Below are 13,184 nucleotides of genomic sequence, written 5' to 3' on the forward strand. Positions count from 1 at the left end.
CAAGGAAACATTTTTAAAAAGCATTCTAAAAAAGAATTCTATACACAAAATGAACTCTTTTTGCATTCAAATGGAGTTATCTCTATAGTCCTTTCTTTCCTCTTCTCACATGAACATAAGGTAAGAATCTGTCCCCAGATACAATGGGCTCTACAATATAAGGCATAGTAGCTGAGCAGCTGAAATGGACTACCAGATAGATCTCTTTGACCAAAGAAAACACTCTAGTACATTTGTTTTGAATCTATGGGTGTATTCCCAAAAAATTCCAAATATGAATCCAGTAGATAGATATATTTGAAACTGAATCATACAGGGATACATGACTCTACTCAAAATATCTCTCAACATCAGTGGGACTTGCTTCCAAATAAAAGTGTAGAGACTGGAGTGCATGGATGCAATCCTACGCAATTTAATCAGAATTCAGCCTCCATTGAACACTGTGAACTGTTTACTCAGAACTGAGTAAACATGCATTGCATTGTACTGCAAGTCTCATTAATTCTTCATGTACATCTCCCTTTGAGGAATACATCTTGCAATTGGAAATCTAGCCTTTGATTATATAAATGCTTGGTTTTCCTTTCTGGAATGTAGCTGACTGTGACAGCACATACCATGATACTCCTTCACTGTAATCCTAAATTCTCCACCTCATAGAAGTGAGAAGAAATTGTCTCTGTATCCCTCAAAGAAAAATAAACATCACAAGTTTCTCTGCAAAACCTGGAAAAGATCATTATGTCTTCACTACTGACTGTTCAGGGATTCAGAAACCTTTTCCTCCTCCCAAGCCTTTTACAAAATTTCTATGAAACAGCAAACAAATGCTTGCCATCCAGTTCAAGCAGTATAATAGCAGATGCTGCTGAGAACAACAGACAAAACTCAAGTCTTTGGAATCTTATCTGTCCCCCTTCAAAGTTCTGAACTCTTCTCTTCAGTATTACAGACTGTGAGACTTCTGAGACGCCCATCCTGTTCTTGCACATGTGGGCTATAAGTAAGAGATGTATGTGGGTGGATGAAGCGCAAGGGAGAAAAGGGGGTCCCCTAAGCTCTGTTGCCATGGAAACAGCTTCAGCATTTCAACCATTGACTCTTCCAACTTTTTCCTTGACAGAACTCTGTATCTAACTGCAGCACAGCTTGCCTTCACAGAACTAGTCATGAATGCCTGCTGATTGACATAGGACAGAACTTAAGATTGTGAAAAGTCCTATCTGACCGTTGGTTAAGGAGAAGGTGCCTCCTGGATTTTGTTAGGTGAAGCCATTCCCGAGGAAGACACGTGCCAGGGCTTACCTGTTGCCACCTGCCCTTCCTCCTGCCTGTGTGTTTTTAACTTCCAGGACTCTTCCTTCCCCTTTTCCTCTTCCTCCTCCTCCTCACTTCAGTCCGGTTCTGATACAAATGAGCCTCCTCCAAGCAGTGTGTGTTTTCTGTGGTTCTGTTCCTCTGAGATTCTCTTCGAGAGGGTGGGTGGGAGTGAGGGAAGGAGGAGAAAATCACAACAATAACGTCTTTCTCTGGCAGCCAAACTCTCAGCATTTAATCCATGCACATGTCCTCCTCCTGCCTGCCTGCTGAAAGACTCATGTGTAATAATATTTCCTTCTGCTGGCTCAGGAGAGCTCCCAGCTAGTGTTATTAAACAAATCACATTAAACAAAGCGAAAGGGAAAAAAGTTCACCAAACTTTCACTTCCTATAAGCATGATGTCGTCCTCTCCTAAATCTGCTGTAAATCAGCAAGCATGCCTAGGTTTTTGTTTCACACCAGCAGGAAGGAAAGGGCAGCCAGGCTCAACGGGCAATAAAAAGGATTCTTGTGCTTTAAAATGAATGAGGTGGTTGCACATGCTATAACCTTTCTAAATATAATTGTTTTGCTATGTTAATCTTCCTTTGTGCTACCCTTGTTCATTCAAGGCTGGTTCAGGGCTTGCCTGCTGGGCTGCTGAAGCCTTGGGGACCTTGTCAGTTTCAGGGTCAAAGGCTACAGTGGGAGCTAAGAATAGTAGCAGTTAAGGCCCTTTAATCAAGGTGCCCTGGCCTAGTCAGCTGCATAACATAAGCTCTAATACAATGCACCACGGAAAACCCCTAATATGGGTTGGCTGATGGAAAGTCCCATTGCAAGTTATATGCAGAGAGTTCATGTGAAGCAGACTTTAAGGCTGCAGTACTTGCACGTTTACTTGGAAGTGCCCCATCGGGCAGTGTGGGATTTAGGGTGATGCCAGGTTTTACTGTAATCTCAGGTTTTGCAAGCACATGGAAGTTTTCCACACCTGGCTTTTCGTTCACATCTCCTCCAGAATGGAAGGGGTGTGTTCACATATCTGCCAAATGTACCCCAAAGTCCCTGTGAGCTATCAGGGAGCACTTCACACACAATTTGGGTTTTTTAAAAATTGTACTTTGGACTGTAGCCCAATTTATACCTGGGGTTTAAAAAAATCCACTTCGAGGCAACTTCGAACTCGCAGTAAAGCCTCACAGAAAACCCGCAGTAAAGCTTGCTGACTGGGAAAGCTCCTGGTGGTGGTGGTGTAAATGTAAAATACAACCTTGATCAGCACTGTGGTGGGGGAGAAAGAGCTTTAAATAATTCCGGTTCCTGTGGGTAATTAGGATGCTATTGCTTTCATTTTGAACGGTTGTCATAAATATGTAAACAGATATTGGTGTGTTTTCTTTCTACTGCTTGATGACCAAATAAAGTTTGAATTCAACAGCCAATGAGAAATCCCCCCACCACGAGTAGCTTCAGAAGGGCCCCATCCCGATCCATATAGGGCTAGAGGTCCCCCTCCCCTGCTGCAGTCCCAATTTGTACAATGTGTGCTTGTTTGAAACAAGCACACATGTGTTTCAGTTTATGCCTTGTTTGACTCTTAGTTCTAACTAAAAAATCCATAGGATTGCACTGCACATCACTTAAAATAGTGTGAGTAAGAAACAAGTTATAAAACAGAGTTAAGGCTTACCATATCCCACACTGAAGGCCCTTCTAGATGATTTTTTTCACACAATAACTGCTCAGTTGTTACTCATTTTTTGTAGAGGGTACAGACATTGGCTGATATCCTAATGAAACATCCATGCTTCAAGCAGCTGCAGGGATGCAGTGAGAGCTTGCACACTGCTCAGTTGCATTCCGAATTATGAGCACAATTGTGCAATACCTATAGAGTGTTACTATTTCAGGGTGCTCTCCCATGCTCTGACCAAGCTGCTCGGACCATGCTCAGTTCAAGCTGGTTCATTGATTCGGCTGGCCAAGCTGCTCGGTTTGACAAACCAATTTGAGCAGCGGCGGAGTTTTGCCTTGTTTCATTTTACTTGACTTTTCCATGGACAGCATTATACAGACCAAACTGCTGCTACCAGTCCGTGCACACTGCTAGAGTGAATCACCAACTAGGTTGCTCACTCTCTTCTCATTGTATAACGCTGTCCATGGAAAAGTCAAGTAAAATGAAACAAGGCAAAACTCTCCTTGTTGTGAATCTGGTACCACAGAAAGGGCTGAGACTTGAGCCAGAGTCTCCAGTAACATTAAATATCCACTACAGGAGAGCCCTGCTATGTCAAAAACCATTTCAACAGAAGCAATTGTGGATATTCCTTATTTTACATACATACCTTCCCTGGAGCATGATAGCACTCCATGACACAGACATCATGAAGTTCCAGAATTAGTTCTGAAATTTTGATATGGCAGTCTGAGAATGTGCTGCTCTCATGTTTGCTTTCTATGGCGACATAACAGAGATTAGAAAGAGAGGCAAAAGAGGGAGTTAATCTACCCAAAATCAGGATGATCTAGGACTTTGCCTCTACAGTACTGACCCAAATTCCACATCTTACTTTAAATACAGTGTTTGGAAAGCACCCAAGCACGGCAAATCTTTCTTTTTTTCTTTTCTTACTACAAAAAGTATTTATAGCCAGGTTTGGAATTCATGGAGCATCATCCAAACAAAATTAAGTGTTCTTCAGTCCACCCACTTCAGTGGGAGAGCACCCATGATTTTATCAAGCCAGCAAGAAACGGCAGCAATAATTATAGCTGTGATGTACACAAGTAGGGTACATGTTGCTTTTCAGCTATCCCTTTTGTACACAGAGAAAGCTCCAGTGCCAAAGGCAATACATTTGTTGGGCTCATGAGTCTACTTTAGAAGGAACAGTTTTTGGGACACCCTGAACTCAGACCGAACACCGTGTTGGCCTTTTGTCATGTTCACATAGTTCATAATTTCACTGGAGATTTCAATGGGGTTCATAAATATGAAAGGAGGAAGGGTAAGACTGAAGAAAGGGAGTGCCGGCTGGAGAGGCCTGTATCAGTATTATTCCTCCTCTACTCGCATGCTGTGGTTCTTTTCTTAGTATTGCCATAGCAAATATTCCTTCTTTGTAGTGTAAATAGCCCTTAATAATTGGACTGGATTGGCTAGTAGTGCAGAGCAGCTGGCTACTCTTTGCTTTGTCAATGAGCTTTCTCTCCCTTTCTCATACACCTCCTTTTAAAATCTACACTCCCTCCTCTAATGAGCTCCTTTGGCACATCCTCTTCCAGGCAACTGAAAGACATTCCTGTGGGATAGCCCTTACAGCTTTATATAACGAATGTCCCAATGGCTTGATAATTTCCCCGCAACACCGACATGCTCTTCTGTCAGCTTCCCCCCCGCTCCTCCCCTTGAGGATCACCGTCCTTACAAGGCATGCTCCTGAAGGAGCCTGTCTTTGCCGGCCATTGACACGTTTCTTCCACTAAGCTGATGCCAGCTAATAAAATATTTGGTCTATCTAAAGCCCAGATCACAAGACCCACTAGCTAGAATAAGCCCTTATGATTCTTCTGAGTCCAGTTTCCCTGAATAATGAAGAAAGGGCCAACTAAGGGGCATTTAGAGAGGGTAAAGGGAATGGGTACCTGACACCTCAGCTCATAAGAGTAGGTGTCAGGCATATGGACCTGAGAAAGGCACTCCTGAGTCAGGGTGCCACAACTGAGAAAGCCTTGTCTCTGTTCACTGTAGAACCCAGAGGAAAATGTTGTTGTATGCAATGACGAGACAGTGGAGTTGAATCAGGAATCTATATATTTAATTCTCTTAGCCGGCCCGGCATGCATGCCCAAGATTTGGCGGCGGAACTCTCGTGAGAGTTCCTGACATTGGGCGAGAGTTCAGGGCGGTGGTTGCGGGCAGGCCACAAAACGGCCTGAGGAGGCGGCCTCGGCTGGCCGCCGGGAGGTGGCGGCGGGATGGCCAGGCCATGCTGGGTAAGGGGGAGGTGGTGGCGGCAGTGGCGGCAAAGTCCGGCCTGGCCACTAGGGGCGGGAGGCAATGGCTACCTTCCCCTCAGACAACTAAACCATCCGTCGTCTGTAGACCTCCTGTGTACCCTCACGGGCAGCAGTGATCTGTGCAGCTCTGTGAGACACAGAGCAGGGTGGAGAGATTCAGGGCCATAACTTGTTGTTCCGGCCTCTGGATATCTCAGAATGCAACACGTGCCGTGTGCGTTGCATTGGGGATCTCCCCATCAGATGGGTGGTGTATGTGCCCATCTCTGGGTCTCCTTGGGCTGAACTCAGCCCAAGGAGACACACAATACCCAGTATCAGGGGAGGTGTGCAAGCACACCCTAGCCTCAGCTAACAGCCGGGTTCCATAAGAGGGTTAAGTGGGCAGAGAGTGGAGGGATCTGTAAGGATCTTGCTGCTTCTTATGACTAGCCTAACCTCAGCCCTGCTAACTTGGCAGAGAGGCACCTTGTAACGTGGTGATTCTCTTTATTTAGCAGGGGGAGAGTAACTGGCCCTCTACATCCCCAGCACACTATCTCCAGTGACTGTTGCTGGTTTTTATCTTATGTTTCTTTTTAGATTGTGAGCCCTTTGGGTACAGTGAGTCATCTTATTTATTTGTTATTTCTCTGTGTAAACCACCCTGAGCCGTTTTTGGAAGGGCGGTATAGAAATCGAATAAACAACAACAACAACAACAACTGGGCTGCCCCAGGTTGGGTTAGGTTGGTCATAAGAACAACCTCAATGTGTGAAAAGGAGATTGCTTAGTTATATACTTTTGTGGTCTTTCTACCTTTTTCTCATATTGGAAGGAATCCAGGTTTCTCCATCATGAATATGACAGTTTTATTTACCAGTGCTGTGAACTGACCCTTAATTTTTCCTTTGCCTAGAATGGGCAATCTGTTTGATCCCACTTCATCTTGGGATTTTATGTCATATTGCCCTGAACCAGACATTTTCAATCCAAGTAACTCTGAAAAGTCCCTCCCCCATTGGCAGTCCATTGGCTGTCCTTGGCACCATTTTCTTTTGGCCTAGAAAAGCTACTGAGTCTGGTTACAGAACACAATACTCTCCACCAGCCATGCAATGTTATTTCACTATAAATATAACAGCTACAGAATACAAAGGCCTAACATGAACTAGATATTGGCTGTTGGAGCTATTTTTCAGTTTTCTTCTAATAGCTGCTGAACTCGTAACTATGAAGGAAAGCCACAGAATATGATTTAAAGTGTTCTCTGTTCATATAAAGAACTTGCCTGTTGCTTATGTCAGGCTCTAGTGTCCCCAAGAGATGCAAACAAGTTCCTCCCTTGACTCCATCTGCCCACTTTTCAGAAAATGGCATCTTTCTTGCCAATAGTCCAATACATAAAGTCAAGGAGTCAGCTTTGCAAAAACAAAAACAAAAGCAGTAGCACCTCCAAAATATTTGGGTATATAGCCATCTACCTGTTGTGTTTCTAGTGAATCCATTCTGTGGTCTAGATTAGTTACAGTTTTAGTTCAGTTCTAGAATGGAGGCAAGGCAGAAAGACAACCTGCAGCAGGAGAATAAAAAGCAGTCTGCACTTGCCTTTCTTTAATCAATACTTCTTTCATTAAACTACAGGTGAAACTCGGAAAATTAGAATATTGTGCAAAAGTCCATTAATTTCAGTAATGCAAATTAAAAGGTGAAACTGATATATGAGACAGACGCATTACATGCAAAGCGAGATAAGTCAAGCCTTAATTTGTTATAATTGTGATGATCATGGCATACAGCTCATGAAAACCCCAAATTCACAATCCCAGAAAATTAGAATATTACATGGAACCAAGAAGACAAGGATTGTAGAATAGAACAATATCGGACCACCAAAAAGTATACAGTGTACTGTGCTTGATTGGCCAGCAAACTTGCCTGACCTGACCCCATAGAGAATCTATGGGGCATTGCCAAGAGAAGGATGAGAGACAGGAGACCAAACAATGCAGAAGAGCTGAAGGCCGCTAATGAAGCATCCTGGTCTTCCATAACACCTCATCAGTGCCACAGGCTGATAGCATCCATGCCACGCCGCATTGAGGCAGTAATTGCTGCAAAAGGGGCCCAAACCAAGTACTGAATACATATGCATGCTTATACTTTTCAGAGGTCCGATATTGTTCTATTCTTCAATCCTTGTCTTCTTGGTTCCATGTAATATTCTAATTTTCTGGGATTGTGGATTTGGGCTTTTCATGAGCTGTACGCCATGATCATCACAATTATAACAAATTAAGGCTTGACTTATCTCTCTTTGCATGTAATGCGTCTGTCTCATATATCAGTTTCACCTTTTAATTTGCATTACTGAAATTAATGGACTTTTGCCCGATATTCTAATTTTCCGAGTTTCACCTGTATTACTGTTCTTAATTATACACTGCCTGGTCCTTGTGTGCCACAGCTCTTTCCTTTGGATTCTACACTCACTACCAAAATTCAGACAAAATTAATTCAGAATGAAAAGATCAATGTGTAGCCAACCTTTTTTTACAGTCCCTGACTACTAAGATTTCAAAGCACGAATCATCTGATATAGAACAGGTTAAAATTTGGCAATGACCTTCCTGCTACTCACCTGCCTTTGACCTTCTCAGAGCTGATGTCAGTACAAACACCCTTTGGCAACTTCCTAGGGCCCAGCATCCACTGGAGGATGCTGGGACCTACTGCTAGTGCTGATGCCTGCCTTGGCCTCCTCAGGCCCACTCAGCAACCATCAGCTGCCAGATAGATGGGCACTCTTTCTTTATCATCGTGGAAGATGTGGGTTTATTTTATACTTGGCAGGTCAGCAGCAGCAACACCTAAATTACAGCCAATGGCTACTGTCCATCATGTTTCGCCCCACAGTGCCCCATGTAGAATCAAAATCCACCAGAAGTCACCTTGCTGAGGACTCTCTCAGACCTGGAACCTTCCAATCCCTCTCACCCAGAAGTATTGATTGAACTGTTATGATGTCATGGGATGTTCACAAACATTCTGATTGTTCAAGATGAAAGTGTTAGCAAGAGAATGCTTACAGTCAGTGCAGATCCTATGAGGGAAATGAAAGGACAGTTTGCCTTTTTAAAAAAACTGACACCGGTCGGAAAGACACCCAGGCAAGAAAGAAGTGAACAAGCAAGGGAACCTTGGTAGCAAGGCCAGGCCAGGGGACTAGACCAAGAGCCAACTGAATTGGTGAGAGATCTGAATTTCCATCTTGAATTAACAAGCTCAATCTCTGGCTAACAGAATCCATTTATAGTATAAAACAACCTTATTGAACAGTATTGATACCTAAAAAATATACCAAATAATTCTAACACAATAGTGCAGAAATTGAAGGGCTTTTTCACACATTTGAATCAAATGATGTGAGAATTCAGAACATCGTGTGATTTTACAAGCTAGATGAAACAACTAAATATATGTCAGCATTTAGAAAATAAACAGTCTTCAAGGCAAAATAGATGATTGGAATACAGAGTTTATTCTAAAATTATTATGTGCAGCCAGGATTGGTTTGGCTGCTAATTGGAAAAACAAACCTCCTACAGTTGATTATTTCTTGGGAAAAATATGGAAAGTAGCTGAGATGATGAAGCAATCTAATTATATCATAATTAGAGAAGATCGACAACAAACAGATTTGTGGAAAATTGGGTTTTATTTGTTCAGTATTGGAATGAGAAAAAGAATGATAACATCCACTCATTTTCTTTGTTATATAAATGCTGTCTCTCCCTGTACAAAATACTGTACCATTAAAAGATATTAAATATTATGGCCGACACGGTGAACAGTGGTATGGTGCTGTTGCACACCACACTGCAGTTGCTGTGGACCCATAAGGCAGCCCTGATAGAGAATGTGCAGTTGCACAAGCAATGCTCTCAGTTTCTTCCATTGCTCTGAGTGGGGAAAAACAGTGGCAGCACTGCTTTTGCAACCACATATTCTTTACAGTGTTTACAGGGACTCTTTTAGGAACATAGGAAGCTGCCATATACTGAGTCAGACCATTGGTCTATCTAGCTCAGTATTGTCTTCACAGACTAGCAGCGGCTTCTGCAAGGTTGCAGGCAGGACTCTCTCTCAGCCCTATCTTGGAGATGCTGCCAGGGAGGGAACTTGGAACCTTCTGCTCTTCCCAGAGCGGCTCCATCCCCTGAGGGGAATATCTTACAGTGCTCACACTTCTAGTCTCCTGTTCATATACAACCAGAATGGACCCTGCTTAGCTAAGGGGACAAGTCATGCTTGCTACCACAAGACCAGCTCTCCTTTTGATGGAGAAGGACTATAGCTAACTGGAAGATCATCTGTTCTGCAAGCAGAACATCCCAGTTTCAATTCCTAGCATCTCCAGGAAGGGCTGGGAAATATCCATCTGAAACCTTGCAAGAAGGCTGCTGTCAGTCAGTGTCAGTCAGACTGCTGTCAGTCACACCATACTGAGCTAGACACCGCGAGCCAGTGTGGTGTAGTGGTTATAGTGCTGGACTAGGACCGGGGAGACCCGAGTTCAAATCCCCATTCAGCCATAAAACTAGCTGGGTGACTCTGGGCCAGTCACTTCTCTCTCAGCCTAACCTACTTCACAGGGTTGTTGTGAAAGAGAAACTCAAGTATGTAGTACACCACTCTGGGCTCCTTGGAGGAAGAGCGGGATATAAATGTAAAATAAAATAATAATAATAATAATAATAATAGATGGACCAATGGTCTGATTCAATACGAGGCAGCTTCCTATGTAACTTATAGGCTCTTGCAAATTTCATTTCTTTCCTTATATATCTTTCTAGAGACTGGTTTTCACAGGAGGGCTACACAGTCATGTCTGAAAGAGTCCCGCATCATTGTCCCAGTAAGTCTTCCTGTTATAGGGAAAACCTTTCCTTAAAACAATCCTACTTCTAACTTGCCACTAGGTCGAATTGCTGCTAAAGAGTAATTCCCGCTACTGAGAGATCTAACAGTTGCACTTCCTTCGGTAGAGCTGGTGTCACGGGCACTTATGGGATGGTGCCAGTTACATTAAGAAGAGGTATCACAAGTCCCTCCCCTGCCTACCCATGCCCACAGATGGAAACTTCCTTCTGTTTCTTTGTTTTCTGAAGGCTGCAAGCTCATCCTAACCTGTGCTCAGGTGCATGTTCCCTTAAAATAATTATACCCCAATACACACTAAAAATAGCCTACAGAAAGATTATCCACCGACAGTAAGGCAGCCCTGCCTCCTTTCATTGGGATGGAATGATGTGCATGAAACAGCACTGAGGTGCAGACTCACCATACAACTGAATGTATGCTAGTGATCCTGTAAATCTTTGGAAGGGGGAGGCTCATACTGGCAAATAAAAAGTTCATTTCCCTAAGTTCATTATGAACGAGGTCCATTGCTCACACAGAAATTCAGGCTCAGCTCATACCAGTTGGTCCTCACCTCCTGTCACCCCTTTCACAAGCAGTCTTACCCTTGCAAAGTATGGGGGAGGAACCAGCAATGGGGAGGTCTGGCTGCCTATGGCACAAGACTTGGAAGCCTCGGTTACTCCTGATCCTCCTGAGCATGCTCAGGATAATTGCCACTGCAGTATCCAAAGTTTCCTGGTTCAGTTAAATAAGCTGGGAGGCTGGGGTGTAGCGATAATTGAGAAAAAGGGTTCAAAGAACCCAGGCTCCAAGCTACTGGGCCCTCCAGTCCACCACTCCCTATTTTCTTCATTATCTCCCTCATTCTGGGGTGGGGCACCAGAGAGAGGGGTGAACACGGCCCCCTCTCCCCTAGCTACTTTCCTGTTGAGAGGCATTATAATCTACAGTTCCCTTGTATCCTGCAACAAAAGATCCTCCTGAGCACTCTCATAAACATTTAGGGTTTTATTATTATTTATTTACACAGACAGGTGTTATTGACTGGTTTGTTTTATCCAGACATCGAGTCCTTCCCAAGGACGTGGGATGGCTGAATTTTATTGTCAGTTGTTATAGATATCGTCGCAGAATATAGGCTGTTCCCAGTAAAGCTGCGTTTTGTAATTGGCTGATGGTGATTTCTGTGGCCCCTATGGTGTTGAGGTGCTCTTCAAGGTCTTTTGGAACTGCACCCAGGGCGCCAATTACCACTGGGATTATTTTGGTCTTTTTCTGCCACAGCCTTTCAATTTCAATTTGTAGATCTTTGTATTTGGTGATTTTTTCTATTTCTTTTTCTTCTGTTCTGCTATCCCCTGGTATTGCTATGTCGATTATTTTGACTTGTTTTTCTTTCTTCTCGACTACAGTGATATCTGGTGTATTGTGTGGCTGATGTTTGTCTGTTTGTAGTCGGAAGTCCCATAATATTTTTACATCTTCATTTTCTTCAACCTTTTCAATTTTATGGTCCCACCAATTTTTGGCTACGGGTAGCTTGTATTTTTTGCAGATGTTCCAGTGTATCATCCCTGCTACCTTGTCATGCCTCTGTTTGTAGTCAGTCTGTGCGATCTTTTTACAACAGCTGATTAGGTGGTCCACTGTTTCATCTGCTTCTTTACAAAGGCGGCACTTGCTGTTTGTTGTGGATTTTTTGACTTTGGCTCTTATTGCATTTGTTCTTAGTGCCTGTTCTTGTGCAGCCAGTATTAAACCCTCTGTTTCTTTCTTCAAGTTGCCGTTCTTAAGCCATTGCCAGGTCTTGGTGATGTCTGATTTTCCACTTATATTGTGCAAATATTGACCATGCAGGGGCTTATTTTTCCATTTTTCTGCTCGGTTCTTGACTTGTTCTTTCTTGTAGGCCTGCTTTCTTTCATTGGTGTTGATGTTGAATAGTTTCTCGTTCTTGACCATTTGAAGTGCATCTTCTTCACTGTCCTTGATATATTCTTCAAGGCCTCTTTTCTCCTCCTCTACTGTTTGATGGACTTGCAGCATTCCTCTTCCACTGGAGCTGCAAGGGAGGTATAGCCTATCGACATCACTGCGGGGGTGTAGAGCATGATTGATGGTCATTATTTTCCTGGTCTTACGATCTAGCGTCTCTAGCTCTGCCTGGGTCCAGTCTATTATTCCTGCAGTGTATCTGATAACAGGTATAGCCCAGGTGTTTATGGATTGTATGGTGTTCCCACCATTGAGTTTGGACTTGAGGATTTTTATAACTCTCCTGATGTATTCACATCCAATTTTTCTTTTCACTTCAGTGTGTTCAATGTTATCAGCCTGGAGAATGCCCAAGTATTTGTTAAGTTCTTTCTCTTCCAGGTTCTTGATCTTGCTTCCATTGGGCAGTTCTATCCCTTCTGGTTTTCTTATTTTTCCTCTGTTCATTATTAATGCAGCACACTTGTCTAGTCCAAACTCCATTGCTATATCGCTACTGAATATACAGACAGTGTTTAGCAGTGATTCAATTTCTGACTGGGACTTTCCATACAGCTTCAGATCGTCCATGGACAGCAGATGGTTGATTTGACTTGATGTTTTAGATGTTTGGTATCCGAGGCCTGTTTTGTTTAGTATTTGTGAAAGTGGAGTCATGGCAATTACAAACAACAGAGGGGATAGTGAGTCCCCTTGGAAAATGCCTCTTCTAATGCTAACCTGTCTAAGTGTCTCGCCATTGATTGTTAACTGTGTACTCCACATGCTCATTGCTTTTTAAATAAATATCTGAATGTTTTTGCTGACACCAGTTGTTTCTAAACATTTTAGTATCCATGTGTGAGGCAATGAATCGAAGGCTTTCTTGTAGTCAATCCATGCAACACTTAGATTTGTTTTTCTTCTCTTGCAATTTTCTAAAATCATTTGTCAATCAGCAGCTGGTCTTTTGTG

The 13,184-nt window shown here is 43.1% G+C and overlaps 1 protein-coding gene across 1 annotated transcript in view; it reads right to left on the reverse strand.

The window, feature by feature from the left end:
- PRELP (proline and arginine rich end leucine rich repeat protein) overlaps nucleotides 1–2,104 on the reverse strand; it is a 41,933-nt gene extending 39,829 nt beyond the window's left edge. Inside the window, exon 1 of the mRNA XM_053249308.1 lies at nucleotides 1,309–2,104. The gene's annotated coding sequence lies outside the window, so the exon portion shown is untranslated. The remainder of the gene's footprint in view (nucleotides 1–1,308) is intronic.
- Nucleotides 2,105–13,184: the final 11,080 nt, after the last annotated feature.

This window comes from Hemicordylus capensis, chromosome 4, assembly GCF_027244095.1.
Source record: "Hemicordylus capensis ecotype Gifberg chromosome 4, rHemCap1.1.pri, whole genome shotgun sequence".
Classification (NCBI taxonomy): domain Eukaryota; kingdom Metazoa; phylum Chordata; class Lepidosauria; order Squamata; family Cordylidae; genus Hemicordylus; species Hemicordylus capensis.